Genomic DNA, 1,732 nt, shown 5'->3' on the forward strand with positions numbered 1-1,732 from the left:
GCCAGTATCCAAGGTAGAGCTGTAATATTCGGAGCTCTTCCTCCTCCTCCTCCTCCTGCCAGTTTCCAAAGCAGAGCTGAAACATTCGGAGCTCCTCCTCCTCCTCCTTGCTCTATCACAGTCCGAAAACATATGGGTCTAATAGATCAATCTGCCGGGTTCCAAAGCAGTTTTGGTCTGAGTGGAACTGCTTCACCTTTTCTTTCTGCCAGTCAAAATAGAGCGACAGCTATCTATGAAAAGCTCCAAATCCAAGCTGGAATGTCTGCAGCTGCTCCTCCTCCTCCTGCTTCTTTTAGACACGGAGAGAGAGATCGAGATCAAGAGAGAGATCCAATGTTAGGAACTACTCCTGCTTCTATTAGACCCTTAGAGACAGATCGAATGTCAGAAGCTTCTCTTCCCCTTAAACACGGAAGGAGGAGGCCAATGTTAGGTGCTCCTCTTGCCATTAGACGCAGAATGGAAAGTCGAATGTTTGAGGCTCCTCCTCCTTCTGCACTTCATATCATGGAACCACATTCTGGTGTTGCAGAGGAACCGATGCAAGTCGACCCGTCACCTTTAGAGTGAGTTCTGAGACACACAACATGGCCCATCTTTATAAGCACTCAGCTGATGGTTTCCATGTTATGAGCTGAAACTGAGTCTTTTTTACTTAATGATTCAGGTCCAGGGAGCCGGATCAAGAAGAACTGAGACTGAAGTGGACCAAGATCTTCCAGCTGCAGAACCCAGTAAGATTTTCTGACCTGCTTTAATGTTGGAACCGTATGTTATACGTACGTTAACCGTATGTCATCTGACCTCGGCTTAAAGTCTTCATGTCCTCCTGCCCTATTGTTCAGGATTGATCTAATCTAAAGGATGGAAAAGTCTCAGCTAAGGTTGTCTAACGTTTCTGACTCGGCTCTTTGGTTCAGTGATTGTTTTTTATCTGTGTTTGGGTCAGGTAAAGAGACTCGTTCACGGTCCACTCAGGCACCTGAAGATCCCGATTCCTGCTTGGTTTTCTCCAAACATTGGACTGAAATGCCTCCATTCAGCTCTCATTTCTCCAGACATTTGTTCCAAAAGTCTAGACCTGATATCGTCTTCCAATAGGAGAAGTTGGAGCACAAGAATTTCCTTTTTTTGTTGAGTTTTTGCGGCACTAGTGGCTCTTTTTTGACAGCAGGCTGACAGGAAAGGGTGTGTATAAGAGAGGGGGAGGGACATGTGGCAAAGGAGCACAGGTCGGATTCGAACCTAGGTCAGCCGCGTCGAGGACTAAGACCTCCGTACATGGGTTGTGTTTGCGTTAACCACTGCGCCACCTGCACGCCGCGGAAGTTTTAATGGTTTTAATGTGGTTCTGAAAAAACTGAGGGTTTATCGATGTCAGTCAAACTAGAAGAGGACAGGTTGTAGGCGGACCCTCTCTCCGTTCAGCCCATAGTGAATAACCAGGCATTAGTTCATCTCTGCCTCGGATTAATCTTCATCCCAGCCTCCCAGTTTATCCTGTTCCTCAGATAAAAATCAACGCCAACCTTATCATACGTGACTCAGAGCTCATCCATTTACTTCACTTTATGCCCTACATAACCCAGCTGAGAGCTTCACTGACCTCCTCAGCCAAACCTGCTGACCTCTTCACCTTATAAAGCAGGCAAACACCGAGCAACATTTTTCAATCATTACACGTAGCTGCAGCTCACACTGTATAACGAAACCGCAGGGTTTAAAAGTT

The 1,732-nt window shown here is 46.4% G+C and overlaps 1 protein-coding gene across 1 annotated transcript in view; it reads left to right on the forward strand.

The window, feature by feature from the left end:
- Positions 1-647: 647 nt before the first annotated feature.
- LOC107095551 (poly [ADP-ribose] polymerase 4-like) overlaps positions 648-1,732 on the forward strand; it is a 5,788-nt gene continuing 4,703 nt past the window's right edge. The window contains exon 1 of the mRNA XM_015391688.1: positions 648-737. The gene's annotated coding sequence lies outside the window, so the exon portion shown is untranslated. The remainder of the gene's footprint in view (positions 738-1,732) is intronic.

The sequence above is a fragment of the Cyprinodon variegatus genome, unplaced genomic scaffold, assembly GCF_000732505.1.
Source record: "Cyprinodon variegatus isolate N-32 unplaced genomic scaffold, C_variegatus-1.0 Scaffold555, whole genome shotgun sequence".
NCBI classification, from domain to species: domain Eukaryota; kingdom Metazoa; phylum Chordata; class Actinopteri; order Cyprinodontiformes; family Cyprinodontidae; genus Cyprinodon; species Cyprinodon variegatus.